Source organism: Bombus flavifrons, chromosome 1 (assembly GCF_040668555.2).
Source record: "Bombus flavifrons isolate JBK064 chromosome 1, iyBomFlav1_principal, whole genome shotgun sequence".
Taxonomy (NCBI): Eukaryota; Metazoa; Arthropoda; class Insecta; order Hymenoptera; family Apidae; genus Bombus; species Bombus flavifrons.
The window spans coordinates 10412626-10433222 of record NC_138442.1 but is presented as its reverse complement, the minus strand read 5'-3'; the positions used below and the strand labels follow the sequence as shown (position 1 = coordinate 10433222).

General features: G+C 42.1%; 2 protein-coding genes across 8 annotated transcripts in view; one reads left to right on the top strand and one right to left on the bottom strand.

Moving 5' to 3' along the window:
- hiw (MYC binding protein highwire) overlaps positions 1 to 20597 on the bottom strand; it is a 264809-nt gene that overhangs the window by 214079 nt on the left and 30133 nt on the right. The gene's annotated exons all lie outside the window — the stretch shown is intronic.
- Positions 1 to 20597, top strand: part of LOC138186472 (uncharacterized) — a 118829-nt gene that overhangs the window by 78313 nt on the left and 19919 nt on the right. Inside the window, exon 2 of the mRNA XM_069126405.1 lies at positions 2723 to 2975. The gene's annotated coding sequence lies outside the window, so the exon portion shown is untranslated. The remainder of the gene's footprint in view (positions 1 to 2722; positions 2976 to 20597) is intronic.

Sequence of the window (20597 nt, the reverse complement as noted above, 5' to 3'; positions counted from 1 at the left end):
TACCACAATATCGACGATCTCAACAAGTTGTCTCTTCCTTTGCTAAAATAGGTTAAAGAAAATGGTAACGAGGCGAAACTGGAAACTTTTAAATAGCAGAACGATAAATAACACGAACTCGCCGAACAACCTATGATGCAACCAATTGATCCTGTACGACTATGAGTTAATTAATAACGGAACAATTGTTTGTGCATGAGAGCAGAGAGAAACGATTGTTGCGGGTTTCATCGCTAGTCTCTCGGAAGAAATCATGCAACAGTGGATGAGATTAATTCGATCCGATATTAGAGACGAGAAGGAGGATTATAGAGGTGGAAACAAGAAAATCGAGAGTTAGTAGCCTAGGGAGAACGTCACGGAACCGGACCAGGGAAAATGCCAGCAGCCGGCAACGGCTCTCTGTCAGTAGTGTAGCATCGAGGATATTACCTAGTGGTAGCGTGAACGGGGCAGCAGGTGATCTATTATCAAGGCTCGCGTGTAATCAAGCAAGCTTCAGACGAGCGGACGAAAACACAGACACGCGCCAACGTGGATAGGAGATGATCAGCGATTAATCTCGTACGTAAGGAACTTCGAGGGTGGTTCTCCTGTAATTTCCAGCCAGGAGAACATTTCCGTCCGCATTTAGAACGAAAACGACCGACTTGTGTTGCGTTTAGAAATTCTTTCGCCGCGATTTATTGCCCTGCCAACCACCATGTATCCGCGATCTTGCGCGAAATACCACCATTATCCTGCTTTCAAAGTATGTTCATACCTTGATACGAAAGAAAAAACAGAATTCTTAACGTCCGGAGATTAGATTAAAATGATTCAAGATATAAATTTTCTTAGTGTTTGGCTTAAAATTGAAGAAAAAGTTAAATAATGACGGTAAAAGGTACGAATGGGTATTTACCTCGATATTTTATACGGCAAAATATGTAACATGTAAAATGATGTGTGCAATTTAAAGTTTATGATCTACATGGAATACCGAAGTTTCATTAGAAACTACAGGTAATGTGCATATGTATGTTTCGTTATATTCGCGTAATTTCCAGTACTCTACACATTCTACGTATAATTATTTATATTAGAACAATAAGAATCAAATTCAAGACACGCAGTTGTTTACTCTTCGAGGATTAAACAACAATTGTAAATTTTATTTTTCTTACGACCAGAAACACCATCAACAAGAGAACCTGTAAATTCCTTTGATTCTATCCAACGACCGCAAGATTCCTTAATTCGTTCCTGCTTCCACGACCGTTAAACGATCCGATTCTCGGTTCGTGACAGAGAAAGACAGACTTTGTCAGCGTCGTGTTAATACCCAAAAGACAAGACAGACCGCGGTATGTTTGACGTCGCTAAGCTTTCCTGGAGCCACCGAAGTACCAAGAAGTTTCGTTTATGCAAAAGGCTGAAAGAGACAGAACCGTGCGCGTTCTTTCGTCGTACTCTGCGACGAGTTGCTTGAATAATAGAGACAAAACCTGAGACGATGAAAGAGATGGTAAAGGGAGAAAGTGAAATGCAGAGAATGGAGACTGCGACGCGATATGAAAAGGAACAGAGAATATAGCGGGTTACAGCGACTTCTCATGGGACGTTAACTTGTCGTATACCGGCACTTTGTGTACCGACTGTTTTCCAACGATGCGTGCCGACTCGTATATACACGCGGACGAGCCGTCAGGATGAAGGAGAATGCGATTCCGTGCATTCGGGGGCATCGAGGCGCGAGCCTCGTTCCCCATGCACTTTGCATCCGCGGTGCATAATTTGTGCCCCGTTCGCTCAGCCTGTTTTCCATACGACTCGATCGATGCCCATCATCGGAGCTCACGGTTCGTCCACCACGTTCCCTTTTCAAACACACGGACCGGCCTGATACGCGTTCCACGTACCAATTACACTGGCTACGCAGTAGACTCTATGCGACCGCGATGCGGAGACTATAGCGGTGTGTTTGTTTCGCCGAGGGAAGATTCGACGCCGATATGAAAATGTTTGATCGAACCGTGCAGCTCGCCGAATCGCGGGGCCTCAACGAATTTTTATAACCGGGCAAACGGCCTGTCAGTAGCTTTCCAGGGGGAACATGCCAAAGGGAGGAGGTTATGGCAGAGAGCTTATTGGAGTGCTTTTACCGAGGCTGCTAGATCTTCCATTAGTGGCCGTAATAAAACGTTCCGGTACATATTACGTATGCTTTTACATCGATAAACGGGATGCTGTTTGTTAGTGTTGTTTGGGATTTGAATTTCGGATTCAACGAAATGTCAAATTTGTAGCATGCGAAATGTTCGCTTTCTAACGATTCGTGTTCCATTGAATTTTAGAAAGACGTGTAAGATTGGTTGGAAGTAAGATAACTGGCTTCAAATTGTTTGTTCTCGCAGTTACTAAATACGATGTAAGAATTTTTGACGAAATTCATAGTGAATGAGATATAGATATTATCTCGCTATTTTTTATTTTCTTTCTATAATGTATTTAAATATAGGTTAGAGGTTAATGAACCGGCTTTAAAATCATACCAGACAGAGAAAATCCTGTTCTCAGAAAGAGAGTAAATAAAATGTTTCCTAACGCTTTGAATTTCCGAATATATATAGCTTTGATAAAAAAAAAGGGAAAAGCGAGATGAAACATCGTTACCGAGAACTTCCACTTCTCATTTGATCGAGTTATCACACGTTTCGTTGAGAAAGTAATATTTTTCCAGGACGATCGACCCGGCTGGCCAGGATCCAGCCGACGTAGCAGAATCGGAAGAAAACGAGGAAAAACATCTCTGTTGTCGACTGAGACGACTTTGATTGGCAGAATAGCGGTTATTGGCATCGGCCGTGCAACACGGAACGAGTTCGCGGTTTGGGATTCGCCAGCACTAGCCGGATCGATGAAACCGCTCAAAATATGATCGAGTGGACTCCCGGCTGCTCTTTTTAATTCGGCCGCATTCACCGGGGAAAATGGTACGTTAGTGCGTCGACTTTCTGCCGGGCAGAACGTGATTCCGTGGCCGAGCAATTCGCGATCGCAAAAATTGCCTGGCATGACGAGTGGCCATAGCGAGGTTGATAGTGGAATGAAATTAAAAACAAAAAAAACGAGCGAGGAAAAAGAATGAAATAAAGAGAAAAAGCGAAAAGAGGGACCAATTTCATTCATAATACATTCAAAATCATTTGGATTCAGTCGCGAATCGTTTTCGCTTGGCACATATCCTTCGATTTTCCGCGCTACTTTCCACTTAAAATGCATCGTATCAAAGCCTGAGAGTTAGATTTCAATATTTTACTATAGGAGAATGCACAGAGAGCGTCGCGAGTGCCGTGTAAAAATCAAAGACGTCTCGTGATAGAACGCGCCTGACTATTTCCGTAACGTGATCCTATATTCTCTACATTGGCTCGCGAAAGTATTTCAACACCTACGTGGAAAATTTTTATATTTTTATTTTTATCGTGGAAAAATTTATTTGTAATTTCATTAACGCTCTAACGAGACTGTTTACATTGGTCAACTTCGAAATAAGTCCGAAAATGCACATAAAGGTTACAAAATATTTATCGGGAACATTTTTTACTGTTAAATAAATGGTCCCACTGAATAATTTTAATGGATAATTGGCTGTTTAAATATTTTTCTGATTTCTGCGCGATACATATACATACATATACCTTGTACACATACTACAAATATTAGGTTATCCGAAAAGTGTCTTTCAGACCCGTCTTTTACAACGATCCATCTTTATACAAACATGAAACCTAATCTGTCGAACGTTCTGATCTTTATTTTGGTAGAACAAAATAGATCATACGTAATTCGATAAAATAATATAAAACGGAAAAAGTTGTGCATCCATCATTTCCTTATAAAACGAAAGAAATTTTTCGGACGACCTAATGCATATCTTGTAATGTCTACATGTATGAATGTACATATTTTCTACATAATGAAAACTATCTACGAGTGCTCGAATACTTTCGCGAGCCTGTATATGTACACGAGTACACATCGAGAAATCAGAGCTTGAGTACTTATATATGTATCGACATGGAAACATACAAAGACGTGCGCCACGATCCTACAGAAACGGTAACATATCTCAGCATAATAAAAGATGGCGAATATCTCTGAGGCCGGTCCGATGCTATCGATAAAGCCTGTCTTTCTAGCATGCGAATAATGGACGTACGAGCGACGCATTGTTGTCGACTGGTAATATTTATCGTCACGAACATGGAGATCGTGCATCTCCAGATGGAAATGGTTACAAGGATTTTCCGTACACCGCCATATTTTCAGTAATAAAGAGACCGACTGAGAAGTGGACGCGTCAGCGTTCAGCCTCGCTGGCATTAAAAAGAAAAGAAAACACGAGATAAAAAGCTAGGAAGAGAAAAATACTAGCGGTGCTTTTGCAGTTGCAAATGAAGCCGAGTTCGTTTGACGAGAGGCGTATTTAATATTTTCATACGCAAATGTCGAAGGAAGAGTTATAAAGAGAATACCGAGGCAAAAGAATTTTACCACTAATATCTGTAAAATTTGTGTACGTTCTTTCTTTTTTTATATATATCAGGACGATGAAACATGCAGCTCTTTCACTCATAAATCGTACCCATTTAATTTGCCATCGTTTGTCGGTCAAGTAACATAAAATAAGCTACGACAAGTTACGATACTGCAATAAGTTGGAACACTTTTCATGCACAAGTTGTAGAAAAGGACATTAATCTCCAATGCTGAATGTCTTGTCAATCTTCGATTCATTCTCGTGCAACGTGGTCGAAGTATCACGAACGGCCATAAAATACGCAAACGCGATGTTACGCAAACTTTACGTGAGCCCCGCTCGAATTATTACCTCTAAACCCTCAATCGTGGTTAGAAGGAGGAACGGAAACCGCTTTAACTCTCTTCACGATCGCGAAATGATAGTCCCTGTCAAAATTATTGCTATCCATCGTACGATATATCCAGCCGACCGGATACCACACTTCGATAAAGTATAGTGCGCGAAAGTGGCCGACCTTAATTGTAAAACGGAAGTCGCGTTATCGATCGGTGCCGCGGGCATAGCCGACGATTTGCGAACCTTCAAACGTTTTGCGTATTTTATCACCGACCATTGCATTTCCGAAACGATTTCGATTGTAAAAGAACAGAACATTTTCAAACCATAGTGATAAAATTCCAGTCATGAAATTAGGGCTCTCTGTTATTCCAAGAAACATTGATATTATTTAAGGAAAGTATTACGAGTAGAATGGTAGATCGTAGGTTCCTGGATAACTATTGGAAGATTATAACTATATAAAGTTTTCATTATTTCGTTTTATCAGAAAAATCGTGGTAGCTACAGATTTATAAGTTTGTCCAAGTCGGAGAGTAACATCAAGTGTAATTTCTAGAACAGCGTTTTTAGAAGGACGAGGATAAAAAGTTGCGCTATTAGTAACTCAATCATACCTACGGCGGCAGTCGTAAAATCTAATAGAGCTCGTTCGTGTAACGAAAACAGAAGTTGTACCGAAAGTAAGCACGAACCGCGTGTCGCAAGAAGCGAAATGAACGCTTCCTCGTGCCTTGATCCTCTGTATGTAATATCTGCGACGCCCAGACGATGAAATATTTAAATTTCAAAATTTTCAAATTTTCTCTTCGAAAGTACATGATTAAATTTTCAAGTTGTCAGATTATTAATCTTCTAATTTGTACATTTATGCGTTAAATTAATGCTCGCCAAATGCAAATTATGCAAAAAACGAAAGGATAAAAAATACTCTCATAATCGCGCGAATTACGACAACACCTCCGCCATCTAAAAAAAGGTAACATTAACGCGATGATAATGGTATGTCACATTACCGCGAGCCACGCGCGATGGTTCCGCCGTTACGTGAATAAATTCCATTTACCGGGATGCACGGTGGCCGCGTATAATTCTTCATTTCGTGTGTCTTACCAAGAAACAAACGACACCCGTCTCGCTTCTCGATAAACCAACAACGGCCATAAAATAATTACGCATTTGCCACGCGGCAAAAACGAGAGGGAAGAAGGAACAAGCATAGGGAGGCGTCCGAAAGGAGTAAAAAACGCGTCGTAAAGTCTTGCCAACGTTGAAATACGATCACAGGCTGCACGGAATAACCGGACCGTGTCTCGATTTATTAGCCTGGGCTCGATCGATACTCGTTGCCCGTGCATGATTAAGTTTTTATCGAAATCCAAAGTCCCGCGTCACTCATAAATTCGGCAAAGCGCGAGAACTGAAATTCGCGTGCACACATTGTGTCTGTATATAGGTACATATGTACGACAGAAGCTGAACAAGAGAGGGATGAAACGCGTCCATCCTTTTCAATGAGGAAAAAAAAAGAGTAGGGGTGTTAGAGCAACAACGGGGGCGAAGGTAGGCGCGTTTCGCGAGATTCATCGACAAGTTCAAAGCCGATTAAAACGCTGTCTCGTAACACGCGAACGGGCGCCGATATTTAATTATCGAGAGTCGCGGGCGCGTTCTGTTTGTCCGGAACGCTCGCATTATTTAACGTATTTACGGACAAATCCCTGAATACCTATGTTTCCCGATGAAAGAACGGGCCGGTATAATCCGTTGCAGGAAAAACGTGAAACAATGTTTCCTCCTCGCCGAAAATACGACAGGACACGCGCGTCGATAACAAAATACGACTGAAAAACGAAATATGTTCTCGCGGATCGAAACGGGCGAAAGGAGGGGAAAAGTAAATCGAAAAACAAAGGAAAGGATACGCAAAAACTTCTACCTGCCTCCATCTATTTCCACGCGCGTGTCGTAAAAACGCTCTTTCCCGAGCAACGGATGATCAACTCGCGAAATGCATTTTCGCGAGGTCTTGCCGCGGGCACGAAATAACGTTTCCACGAAGGGCAACGAAGCACGATGAAACGAAAAAAAAAGAAAAAAAGGGAAGAGAAAAGCACAAAAAAATATACGAGTCGTCGCGATGGAGGCAGTTGTCGCTCGGCCGATATTCATTAGAGAACTTTCATATTCTTTCAACTCGGGCGATACCGATGTCGTTATTATAGCAACGCCGACCCTTATTATAATTTCTCCCCGACGTGCTTTCGACTCGGATTGATGGGAAACGAACCGCGCGCGTTCCAAGGATAAAAAAGAAAAGAGCACAGGAGAACGGAGGGAAGGGGGTGAATGTAGAAAAAAATCTCGGGACTGAACGATGCTGAGGGGGTGGCGGAAGGATGACGGGAACGGAAGAGACCATTAACGCCGATCCAAAAGATGCCTGAGCGACGTGATATTGGAAATCCTCCTTTTTACGCGAGTTCTCGTCCCTCGAGAGTGCCGAGCCACTCGATTTTTACACCGCCAACCCCTCTACATCGCCCTGTGCCACCCACGCGATTCTCTGAACGTCTATCCTGCACGATTTCGTAGTAACTATTGTCGAACGCGAGTTTCCGGCAGATATATTTCGCGGTGCTCGAATCCGGTTTACGTGCGACCCTTTACTCTCCCGCGCACATGTAAATGATCCAAAAAGATCTTCGAGAAAAAGTTCATCGTACGGAGAATGTGTTATATTATATTGTGTGACGCCAGGTGTTTCACAGTTTCGAATCTTAGACAGTAAGAGAGGGAAATATCTAGGAGAAAATACTGCGGTATACTGAAACGCGTCTTAACCTTTGGTACCTATGCTGGAAGAATAGTATTAATTATCGAAAGGACGAGGGAAACCAGGTCGAGCATTGTACCGCTTAAAGGAACGTTCTCTCTACTTTCCATTTCTCGAGAACTGCGATTCGATAAAAGGAAACACGTGTAAATGGCAGTAACGAGAGCGAAATAAAATCAAGTTGCGGATAGGAACCTTTGAACTTTTTGGATTCTTCGTACGCATTACAAATCGTTTTGGTCGCGGAAAGCGCGGTTTCATTTAAGTTGACATAGTCAACGAGTTTCAATTAAAACTAACTTTAAGTTCATTGCTAGTCAAATTTCCGGTACCTGTGCTATGCTTTAGTAAATAAATTTTCATAAATTTGAAAAACTTCATAATTTTTCATTTACGTTGACATCGCATGCATACAATAAAATCTCGTGTGGACGGAATTATTCGAACCTTCTCGATCGGATATCTTTCTATATGTTCAAAGCCTTCGTATTCCACTCTCAGAACGCTTCCGCTGCACTCTTCCCTTCGATAAATCCATTTTATCCACTTTTCTGCCCTTTTCTCAATGCGAGCTTCGAAATTCGACGAACGTTCGACGCGTCACACAGCCCTCGAATCGCGACTTCGCGCCGCGAGTTGCAACTTCATCGTCGGTTCGACGTTCCGCCAGTTTGTCGGATAGTTTTCGAGCACACGAGAGGTGGAGGGAGAAGGGATAGCGGTGGTGAGAGGGAAATGTTGCTGGTGTGAGCGCAGATATCGAGCTTCAAAGAGTCGTATCCATCCTTTCAACGCTCGACACTGCCGGTGTGTTCGGTTTTTTAAAAGCTCTGGCCCGGCACTCGCTCGTCGCCATCCCATCGGACCGACTTCCTCCGACATAGACGTCTCTCTCATTCTCACTCGTGCCACCGAATCTTTTTTCCTTTCGTTCTCTTGCATTTCCTTTATTTTTTACTCCCACCTTGGCAGGACTGGCATAAATCGAGCATAAATGCACGCTCACGCGCGGCTTATCGATCGCTTCCGGGCTCCAAAAAACACGTGGAAACATCAAACGAGAGCTCGGTCCATGGGACAAAGATCCGACTTCGAAACGAAGACACAGAGTACCGGCACGAACTTGATTAGACTGCAAGATGCATAAACATCGGTAACAGGGGAAAATGGGGGAATCTCGAGGGAAAACTCGTGAGAACGATGAAGAGAATAAATTGGCCGATAAACAGAAGAAGACACGAGTGTTCGTAGAGAGGAAGGCGAAAAGAGAGAAAAGGGAAAGAAAGAAGGGGTAGAAATGCTAGCAAGCCGTAAGTCTCGACGTTATCCTGTTCTCTGCCGCTCTGACTACTCGCCGATCTTCCATCTTCGTTCGTTTTCTAACCCCGCAGCATGCGCGCGCGCCCAGGGCGAAGGAGCGCGTTTGCAAATTACGCGCAGTCTGAGGCGACTTAGGGACTTTCAGAGTTTTAATTACTCCGTGCGAGAGCCGCCTTCTCTTTCTCCCTTTGCGCGCTCCACTCCTTCATCCCCTCGACCCCATCTCCTCCTGCTTGGGGTAGCTCTTGCATCCACTTTCGTGGCTCTTCCTCTACGCCACGTGCCGGTATTCCCGACGTACTATTTCAATTCCGCGAAAGAGTTCCGCTCTTTAACGTAAAAGGGAAGCTCGATTCCCGGCTTCTTTCCATCCGATGAGGCCGCAACACCCTGTACGTGCCGCGCCGCTTTCCAAACCAGCGCAGTTAGCAGGACCCAGATTCCGTTTCGACGATCGCGGCCAACGGTAGATTCGTGAAAAAATGCCGCGAATTTCGGAAGAAAGATTTCCGTCTGTGTACGATACTTTCTCACAGAACGTGAGCTTTCGATAGAGAGTTAAGTAAATACGATCGATGTGAAGCGTTGAACGAGGTTCGACTAAACGATGGAAGTCGAGCGAACAAGGTCGCGATTCGCATTCCTCCGATGTACAACAGGCTCCGGGCTTTTTTCGAGTTTCTAACTTTTTCTTCTTATTTTTTTCCTCCTCTTTGTTCCGTATTTCAGACGGAATGAGTTCTTTCTTTTGTTTACTAGGCGAGCAGGCGCGTTTTATCCGTTTCACTCGCCATTCTCTGAACGCGTGTGACTTAACATGCGCGCGGCTCGTTAAACAACTAATACGCGGCACACATATCTTACAGGTCACGTTCTACCTTCGTGTAGCCCGCGTAACTTCCCCTTGTAACGCGGCCCATTAGAAAATACAAGAAAATATATGAAAATCGTTGAACCACTTACAAGCACGCCAGTTTCCTATCGCAAACGTGCCACGCGTTTTTCGCAACACGCCATACGCCTCGCGCGGAATCACCGTAGCGATAAACCCGGAGAAAAAGAACAAGAAGAAAATAGAAAGAAAAAAACTGTCGTGACGCGAGTTACAAAATCTAGATAGCAATATTGTAACGCGCAATGAACACAGTTATGAATGCCATATTTCTGTATCGATGAAAACATTCGTCCATATGCGAATTGTAGAACGAATTGCCCTACGACTTTATTTTTCCCGTTTTCTGCTTTTTATTCTTTGTTAATTTCGAACGAGTTGCTATTTTTAACACTCGACTGATAGGGAGAAGCCAGCTGGATTGATCTATACACTTTCGAAAGCGTTACATTGGATTCGCGATAACGGAGAACATTTAACTGAAAATTCGTTTATTTCGAGCTGTCGTCAAACATCAAAATTGAAAATAATAAATTCATAAAGAACACGCTAGTAACTTTTGTTTAAATATAAATTGTAATTATGACTAGAGATTGCGGCGTAATTAACAAATTGAAGAACGCTAGGGAAACGTAGAAAAGAGAAAGATTTACAAAAACGGTCAAACATCGCTGCGATATTTTCGTTCGAATTGTTAATGCACGGTGCGTTAGCAGATGTTGGATAATTACAGGTAGTTGGGAAAAAAAATCGTTGAAAGTACAGTACCGAGCAATGCAACGTTCTAGCTATCGTTCAAGGTAATTTCCACGATCCTGGGTTTCTTGTCGAGTACGTAAGCCACGATCGAAACGATCGGTCGACAGTGATGAATGTCGCGTTACCGGTGGTCCGCTGTCGTAAAAACTCAATACCGCTAGGTGGGAAAACTTGGAGTTGGGAATTTCACGCGAGTGATCGAACACGGTCAAAACCAAAACAAGATGCACTGCAGCTGTATCGGTCATTGTCAGGACGAGTTTGGGCATAATTCGTACAAATTGAATTTAGATTTGTCCTCGTAGAATTTGAATGGTCTTATAAATAATGTATAGATATGTATAGTGTCTTTTAAAAAAGTATAGGGAAAATTGTAGCAAAATTTCTATCTAATTTTCCAGTAAAAATATATACTTGAAATGAAATTTGAATATATAGACGGCAAATGTTTCTGAAGATATTTTTCCGAAGAGATGTAACTTAAATATTCAGTATTTGTTTACGTACGTTTGTATATTTTCTGCCATAAATGCAAAAACATCCGCAGTTTGCTAATAACGAGGATATAGATTAAAAAAGAGAAAATCATTGAGCACATCAAGGACACGGAAAATAGTAGCATATAAACGAATGAAATGCCTGGTATTACGAAACTAAATTTATTAAACGCGAATGTCGCGGCAAACAGTTAAACAGATCGATAAGGGCTATACCTAAAATTACCAAATCCATAACGAAAACAGAGGAACCGAAGTTGCTCGATAAAGAGCATTCGTAAACTATAACAACACGCTAACAGAATCCTAGAGTCGCACATAAGTCTCCAAGTCATACAACCTCGCTAGTTTCGGAACATAGTTTAAAGCAGTAATACTCGTGAAACTAGAACCAGACCACTTTGACCTCATAAGACCTTGTACCGAGTGATCACAGAGACGTAGGAGCCTGTGTACTTCGGGTTTATGAGACCTCGTATCGAGAAACCTAAAAGTGGCGTCGGACAGAAGACACGAAACTTCGTGCTAGTATCAGTATTCCGAGGTCTTGAGACTCGAATCGGACAAGAATCACGAGGCATTGCTGAGGCTAACCACAAAGTCATGAAATCTAACAAGTTAAATTATCCACAGTTCGTGGAATCTTGTGCTAGGATCCTAGCAAGTTGTGAGAATCTTATTAGACAAATTAAGAGTCGTAAAATTCCGTAACAGAATCCGGAATTTATTGAATGCAAAGTAGAATGCTTTGGAGTTAAGTCTGTCAAATTGAGTTATGAATAGAATCTTGAGTTAGGACGTCTTAAAGTCAACGAATTTTTATTCACGACAAATTGAGGTTCACGAAGATCTTTTAGACGCCACCAAGGATCTTGAGCTTCTTAGGAGACGTACATTTTTCTGTAGAGAAGCAGGTAAATTCTGCATGTTCCGTATCATTTCTTTCTTAACCACTGAATTTTGTGCGGGGTTGTTTCTCTGTGCGGCAGAGTTTGACGCGAATTTCGCGTAAACGATACACCACTGCAATGTGTGACGGATAATGCTGTTTTCTGATAATATGAAGTTTTTGAATAATGAATCAAGTTTTTGATAATAAAATTATAATTTTTCTTAAAAATATGATGCGTATACTTGAACTCTAATAATTTACTTTAATAATTAATAATACAATTGAGTGTGATGTATTTTAAAGCATGGTACGACACATAGACCCGCGTCACAATAATTTTCAGCGCGATAGTGTTTTTCAAATTGCTCTTCGTTTTCTACTTTAAAGCAACATTTTGATTCTAAGATTCTAAAGAATTACAAGGATACGGATCGTCATGTTAAAAAGAGCATTTAATAATGGTATATTTATTTTAACGAAAGGCAACAATTGATATCTGACACTGGCGTATCAAAAACAAAGACTATATATTCTGCCTGTATATTGTTAACATTGTTGTAAAACGATGCGAGGACAAGAAAAGTATGAAGCAAGACAAATGAAAAAGATCGTTTAGTTCAAAAGATGAGCGAATGAGTCAGTAGAATGAGCCACTATAGTGGCGCATCGTACTTGAGAAGTCAATCCTATACCGAAGTAAGTAACGTTCGTAACATCTATCTAAATTATGCTTTTCGTGGTCCGAATTATCCAATCTACCAATAAACGCTTGCTTTCAGACTCTAATAACGACGAGAACCATCTGGAATAATTAACGAGTAAGGGTGTATCCAATTGATTTAGAGATTTCCCAGCAGGCACAGCGCACAAACGTATCGTCAAAGGCCGGAACACACGCACTGGTACCGCAAATAAATATTGAAACACAAACTCACGACTGCGCGTCACGCACAACTTCTCCAAAGCTCTTCGAAATGGAAAAATTGCCTCGGTGGAGCAAAAATTCAATTCGCACTTCACGACGCTATCGTTTATCCGCGTAGACGATGAGTATCTGAAATGAACTTGCACGTTCATAAGATACTGCGAGGATTTCTGATCGTACCGAGAGTACCGGAAACGAAGGGAAAAGAAATAGACCACCCGGAAAAGGTTAAAGAGGCGATCTCTTTACGTTTCATTTATAGCATAAGTACGCATCATGGCAGTCGTTGAATCTACTATCATTTAACGGCTATCATAGATAGCAGGATGGAAAGAACGGCGAGATAATTCGAAGATATTTCACGAATTATCGGCAGTGGTTGGTTTACGATGACTTTTATTCGTGCAATTTACAACGCGGCCGCCGCGATCCCGCGATCGGGAAGCTGGCGCGTCTGAAATATGACGAAAAATATTAGGTTTTACGAGCGCCCAACCTATGGCTCGACGACAACGAGAGGAAGCCAGGAGAAATCGCGGAGAGGCAAAGTAGGAAGAGGCAAATTTATCGTTAGTATTTTTCTTGCGCGAAAGTGCCCGGAATCTTCGAGTTCCTCTCGGACGTGCCAATATTTTTCCCTTTCTCGAACCACACACCGGAAAACGCGTCTTGCCACCCTCTCGCTTCTCTCTTCCGGATCACGAGATTTTCCGATGGTTCGCAACGAAAAAATAATCCGTGGGGGATTTTAATTCAAGCTGTCGCGAACGATCGCGGCCGGGACGCCGGGTTTGAATGACAGACACAGCCAGCGGAATTCGTTTTCGACCGTGTGAAACGTTCCCGGAAACGAAATTCGTTTCGCGTTCCGGGCCCGCGCTCGGCCAAAAGTAATTAGTATGCAGATATCTGCGTTTGATGAGTCGAATCCCTCGTCGTGCACCTTTTATCCGTTAGCAGCGAACGTTTCGACGACGCTTTAAAGTGGAATCGTGGCGACAAAGAGCGCGAACGGCTGAGCTGTCGACGTGTAGAACTGACAAAAACTGTATCAGCAACAAAGTCTATGATGGAAACAAGGTGTTCACTGAAAATACCAGCAGAGAGATAGAGAAAGGAGAAATAGTCAGACGCAACGTTGCACCTCCCGAGGGGATCGCGCGCGCCAGTGAAACTCGGCAAACAATTATAACTTCCGGTGAGAAACACCATAATATAGTCGAGCTGCTGGCGCACGTCGTTTCGAAACGTTACATTTATGGCCCCGTTGGTATTGCCGAGCCCTGAATTTCTGGTTTCGGAATTTCGGGTTTCACCGTTGCGGTCGCACGCCGACGATCCCTTTCGTCCCTCGTTTCACCCTCATTCTCCGCGTTTTGCACGCCAAACCCCTCTCTCTATCCCTCTCTGAGTCTCTATCTTGCTAACTTCGCCTAATTTATCTTTGTCTGGTTGCAGCTACTACATCCAACTCTTCCACCCATTTATTTATTTACCCCGAGGCGCCCGCAAGCTAACGCCCGATTCAATCGTTAAACGTCGCGTCGTCCTCTCTCATGCTGACGATTAAATAACGGGTTACCGATGTTGGCGTACGATTTTCAACTAAACATTTATTACGAGAATTTGCTACAATGACCAACTTAAATTGGTAATAGTTTCTTTTAAAAGAGGTAAGATAGGATAGAGGTTGAAGATTAGATCGACTTGGAACGAATTTGTAACAGAGATGAAGCGATACTGACACAAAGATCTAACTGCACTTTGGAAGATATATATATATGTTAGGGTACTTGTTAGTTTGTTCATGACCTTAGCCCTTAGTTGCTGAAGTCAATTGACTGTTCAAGGCCACTATCTGAACTACAAACGTCGCTAACTTGCTCTCTCGGTGAAACTACCCAGATTCTGGATAATGCTGCATAAAATACGCCTTTGTTTCTTGCATTTTTTCTAGGGCAACTGCGTTACACGATTTTTTCAACAACTGCCTAAATACGTATAACATATAGAAGATACAATACATTTATCGTTAATCATCTAATTTAATTTGCCGTGATTATTTGATATTTTAAGACACAACGTTGAACGTCTCTCTAGCAAACTATTCCAATCGTATAAGTAAGCGCGATAAGCAATTCCAATGTCAATGCTACGGAAATATATCTTACATAAAACGAACGATATTTACAAATACGATCACGTTCGAATTAACATTTGAATTAACGTACTGAAAGTATCGTTATTTTAGCAATATTCTAATCTCTATAGCTACTTTAAAGGGATTCTCCAGCGTCGATTATTCCGTGCACGTTATTGAAATTTCGATGAAAACACGAAAATGATTATACGCGATCGGGGAGTTTTTAACGGTGCTTTCTGGGTCACGATCGACGTATTCAGTGTTTGCCGCGTCGCGTCACGTTCTCGGCGATTTTTAATGATTTGCGGCTTGAAAGCGACGCGCACGTCCCGGCGAGAATTTTTACCGCCTCCCTCTTTTTGGTCGCGGGGAAAAAACAGAGGGAAAGGTAGCTGAAAATATGATGCCTTCTAGTAAACGGGAGTCGCTTGTCGTGGGTTTCAAAAGATATACTCGCCGCGCGCGCTTTCGTCCCTCGTAAAAGGGAATGGCCTGAGTAGACGAATCCTTCCTCTATTAAACGCCGTTCGTGAACAGAACACCCGACCCACTGCCCGAGGACGTATTTCACGGCTTGTTTCCTCGTCGCCTGAGAAAAATTTCCCGCGAAATAGGAAAACTTTGCGGCGTAACCGGCCATCGTAACCGATTCACCGTGGCCATTATTCTTGACAGATGGCCGAGCCTTTGAAAAAAAAAAACTCAAAGATGATAGAGAACACGATACACGCTTTGTAAAGCTTTAATGCACCAATTTTTCTTCGGTTTACTTATGAGAATGATTAAATCCTTTTAGTAATTAAAATGATAATATCGTTCGTAAATGATGTTCATTTCGCTGCTACTTGACAGCGAAAAGATAGTTTTTCAATGTACTTATTTATACGGATGGAAAAAAGCTCATTAGGTTCGATGATGCAAGTCTTTTAAAAACACCTGATAACTCTATCAAATTTTCTAATAAATCAATGCCGGAATCTAAGAACAATCGATACTTTTGCATTGTTGTATATATTTTTACTATGTAAATCAAATAGGAAGCAAAGAATTGAAAATATAAAATTGATCGGCAGTTTACTGAACGATGAAATTGTTCACCTGCAAAACACGAGAAACGTGGCTTGTTTTTTTCCTGTGATCTTCGTTGGAACAGTCGTCATAGGAATAAGAACTGCAATTTGCTAATTGCGTCATACATGCATATATATCCTTTTACAAAGTTCCAAATTTTGAATTTCCAGGTTTGGAAACTTTCTCTTGCGAGTGTACGAAAGAAAAACATAATCGAAAAGAAAATAAGAAACGAATCTGTCGCGTCGAAAAGTGATAAGAATTCACCTCCGAACAATAGACTGAACAAACGGAAACGGAAATAACGATTCCTGATCTCGTCGTGGACAACGATCCGGATCGGTAGCCCCTAGAGGACATACGACGATATCTTGGCGAAGGTCTGGGGTTATTGGACTCGTTGAGCTTGCGTCGATGGATAGAATGGCGTCGACCAGTGGTGGGAAGCAGCCGAGACGCCGCCGGTCGCCTGGCGCCCTTTCAGATCAACGCGGACCACCGCGACGATCACTCGCTGCACAAACTCCAATTCTCGTCTCGGTCGAATCACCGGAAGCTCCGTCAGCGTTCAAATTTCAGGAAATCTGATTTATATCTCATTTTTCCTTTTTCTTTACCTTCCTCTTCTTTTGTCGATCGCAGCTATGATCGGGGGTTTTAAAATGTATCGAGACATTCTGCTGTTTCATTAAATCCAAAAATCAATGGTGATATTGTCGAAGCGAAAGATTCATTTCGTGATTTTCTATATAGATTTCTTTATATCTCTCTGTAGACTTTATTACGCTCTGTTTACTATATTGTGTCTTTCTCAGGCATGATTTTATGCGCAGATCTCTTTATATCTCTGTTTGTATTTCCTGCAGAGAGAAGATATCTCTGCAATCGTGATACAACCACGAGGAGAGGATGATTCATCGTGAAAAAATAAGTTTGAGTCGAATTATCATACATTCTTTGTAGTGTACTATTTATTTTTAATTTATTAAACGACAAATCAGTGTGCTATTTTCATCTATGACGGCATTCCAATTAAACGCGGAATGATAGAAACTAACGATACGATTCAACAGTAAATAAGATAATATCGATGATAGGAACCTGATCATCGCATTGCCCACATTTACAAACACCAACATGGTCTACATAATCTAAATCATATCCAATACGTATCCATCAAATCGAAACCTGCAGTTAGAACGCGCGTACCTAATAAATTTTCAAACTCGTTCTTCTAAAAAACAGTTTATCCTACATTTTCGATTTATCCTGTCATGAAAAATCACTTGCTTCCCTGTTACTCCGCAATTGGAAAAACATCGTGTATAAGCTCTACGACGAAGAAGAAAGGATAAACAGCCCGAAATAGGTCAAACACAGTTTAATTCTCGATGTACCATCAAAGTTGCATTACGATCGATAGATATCCCGTTCTGCGGGACAACACACAAGCTGCGCTCCACGAATGTCCGCGGCACTGATTCGCGTTCCTTCGCGCGGAACTCGCGGTATTCGTTGAAAGTCTGCCAAACGTGGATAACAGAACTGCTGCTTTTTTCCATTCCCTGATCCGCGTGCCGCGTCCGAGAAGTAACACTTGTTGATCGGGCCCGCGGTCTATGATTTAACGAGCGAACGTGACGCGGAATTAATCACCCGGCTGAGCTAGCGCCGTGGAAAACACGAGTGCTCGGCGAGCTCGTTTTCAAAGATGCGGGAGAAGCGCGCTCCGACCGTGTCACGGACAGAACGAGGACGTCGTGGTTCGATCGTTCGCTGGAGGAACAGTTACATAACATGTGTATACCTGTATGCGGCGAAAACTAGGCGAATTACACGTCCGATCAATGACGCTCTGCGGAATATTTACAATCGCAAAGCTGGCCAAGATTTTGACAAACTTCGTTCGTACGATTTTTGATCGCAAAAAGAATTAAGTATATGAGGAATAACATTGTTTATACAGGGATTTTTCTTTACAATTAGAAAGTATGAGTCGTCACATGAGAATCTCACGTGGGAATTAACTAAAATATCGGTCAAATAAATGGAATTCGCCTAAACGAAATTTCGCTACCTATGTATAATTATGTTTGAAGTTCCAATATATCTAACTTTTGCATACATTTCAATGGCGAAATATCGAAAGAAAGATTACCGAACGATTTTATGGCATACTTACTAGAAAATAAAACATTGTTGAAACGAATATAGAATTTTCTACGCAGTTTTCCACGTTAGCCTTTAAATGTTGTTACATCTGAATGTAATTTACGTACAAAAATAACACATCACCAAACTTTCCAATGCAAATACTTGACGATCGGCTAAAATCGTGTGAAACGTGACGTTCCATGGAAATCGAGCGACTGATCAATTCATTGGCTGCGGTACTTTTATCCGGCCAACATCTAATTAATCACCGTAATTAACAATTTCGTGTCGACGGTAGCCGAACCAGCTGGGATTCAGCCCGAGGGAATGATGGATATAATTACCGATGAAATCAGTCCAATTTCTCACGGCCGTGGCCACGACCGATTGGCGGACAGAAAATCGGAAATACCCGTGGACGCGATTAATTTTTGGCTAACGGGCAACACAACCCTTTCGATATTTTATCCGAGGAGACGGGGATCGGAGATGTATCAGGCAGGAAACTGACGTCACGGACGAACGAGCGGAATGACGTCTTGACGAATCGATCATCGAATGGCGCCGCTTATCAGCGGAAGTCGGCCGTCGCCGAGGTCTCCGCGAGCTTCAAGGTGAAAAATCGAGTCGCGATCATTCGCGTGAGATTTCGACCACGATCTCGCGATCGTGCGACATAATGTTATGCACGACACGCTCTGCAGACTAAAGAGGGAATGTGATATAGAAAAGGGGGGAACGCGATAGAAAGTGGAAAGAAACGAGGCAAGTGCGACGCGAAGATTTGCAGTAATGAGAAAAAGAACGGTCGAATATCAAGTAGAAATAAATATTTACATATATGCATCTGTATAGAAACTTGGAAAAAGATTGCAAGTCAACGTGTAATCTTGTATTGCTTAACATGACTAACCTCATAAAGGATACTACAAGAACATATGTAACTTTTATTGAACTTGCAAATATTCTGATTTCAAGAAATTCAACAAACAATCGTATAAAGTAACAGAGGTATTAATTAGTTTTAAACACAGAGTTAATAAATTGGTTGCTGAAAATGTTAGAAGCACGATATTCTAAGCTACTAGGACGCCATAAATCATCAAGCAAATAATATAAATAGCACAAACTTAAGAGACGAGCATTTCTTCAACAAAAATTACAATTGTATCTGGCAGATTCCGTGGGAGTTGGGAAAGGGCCGCGTATCATCCCTGACGTCCGGACAGAATGATAAAAGCCGTAACTTTATAGCTGTTAGAGGGCGAAGGAAGAACGGTCGTAAGACACGATATCGCATCCTTTTCCTTCAAAGCGAGGTACAGCTTATTTTGCCGGCGCGGCGGATCAAACAGACGGGGAGACGATGCTCGCGGCGGATTTCATACCGCGGGAAATACCGTGGAAATTGTTCACGCAGTCGGCGAGATTTTTCAACGAAGTGACGCACGACGTGTACGCGCCGAATTCACCGTAAAATTCTCCGAAAGTTAGAGAGACGGGACTGAGCCCCATTTGAATTAGAATTGAAAAGATTGTTTCGCGACGTCAGTTTGTCCCGAAACGTAGTTTAATTAGAATCGAATTCTCGGATGATTCTCCCCGCGGTAAAAACAGCTCTCCCTCCCTCTATGTTTTAGGGGAGATTAATCATTGTTCTCAAACTCCTCTATGAAAATAAAGACGCGTACATTTCGCTATATGGGACGATAAATCACGTCGAAGAGAGAAACAACGGCGTGCAAGCCAGGGAAAAAATCATCGATCGAATTGAAAAGGTTCAAAAACAGACGGAAAGGCCGCGATAAACGATCGTCTTGGCTGACCGGTATATCGCGATTTTACACGCTGGGGAAACTTTTTTATCTTGGCAAACCTCCGTAATTAATCAACAGCTAATTAACGAGAGAAAATCCGAAGGAAAATACGAGGGAACGATATACATGGTAAACCAAACGTACACGCTCTCTTTTCCCCGTATCTAATCTGTCGTGGTTGGAACGAATGGGTGCTAATTTTGAAAAAAAAAACCTATACCAATGGTTTCTCTGCCTTTCTGCTCGATCTTTTTTTAGGTCCAGTTTCGCGAGTTCTTCGTATCTCGTTACGGAATACAAGGCTGACTAAATACGAAGGATTTGACGATTTCGCAGCGGTCAAAATAACGATCGTCATTGTAAAAAAGCGAGTTATTCGGATGCTCGCTAATTCCCTTGCTAAAGAAAATGTTTGAAAAACAGTGTC